General features: G+C 58.6%; 1 non-coding gene across 1 annotated transcript; it reads left to right on the top strand.

The window, feature by feature from the left end:
- Positions 1-95: 95 nt before the first annotated feature.
- On the top strand, positions 96-202 carry Tc00.1047053447511.10. Its single transcript, XR_008254507.1, has one exon. It is a non-coding gene; the product is annotated as a 5S ribosomal RNA (M5) (ribosomal RNA).
- The last annotated feature ends 233 nt before the right edge of the window (positions 203-435 follow it).

The following is a 435-nucleotide window of genomic DNA, read 5'->3' as shown; positions in this document are numbered from 1 at the left end:
CTCGGAGAGCCACCCACCGCCCGCCCCGGCGCGGTGAAGAAGCGACTGGCGGCGCGCGGTGGCGGAAAAAAAAAAAAATAGTGGGAAGGGTACGGCACCCCGGGTTCCAGCGCCATCACTGATGCCGTACTACGAGGCCTGTGGCCGCTTACTTCACAAATCGGACGGGATGTGGTGCACTCGGCCAAGTATGGTCGTACCCGGCGACGCGCCACGCGATGCGCAGCCGCCCGCCCGCCGGCGACAGGCAAGCCACGGAAGAGCCGCGGGAGATGATGAAAATAGAAAAAAAAACGGTAGGAAAAAAGGCAAGAACAAATTTAAAAATGAAGCTCCGCAGGCCCTTTTCCGGATTTAGCCATGAAGCCTCCGGACGCCTTGCTTCCCCACATGTGGCGCGGAAACTGCGTCAGTAATTTTCTTTTTTGATGCGGC

Source organism: Trypanosoma cruzi, assembly GCF_000209065.1.
Source record: "Trypanosoma cruzi strain CL Brener chromosome Unknown tcruzi_1047053447511, whole genome shotgun sequence".
NCBI lineage: Eukaryota > Euglenozoa > Kinetoplastea > Trypanosomatida > Trypanosomatidae > Trypanosoma > Trypanosoma cruzi.
This window is presented reverse-complemented; position numbering and strand designations above follow the sequence as displayed.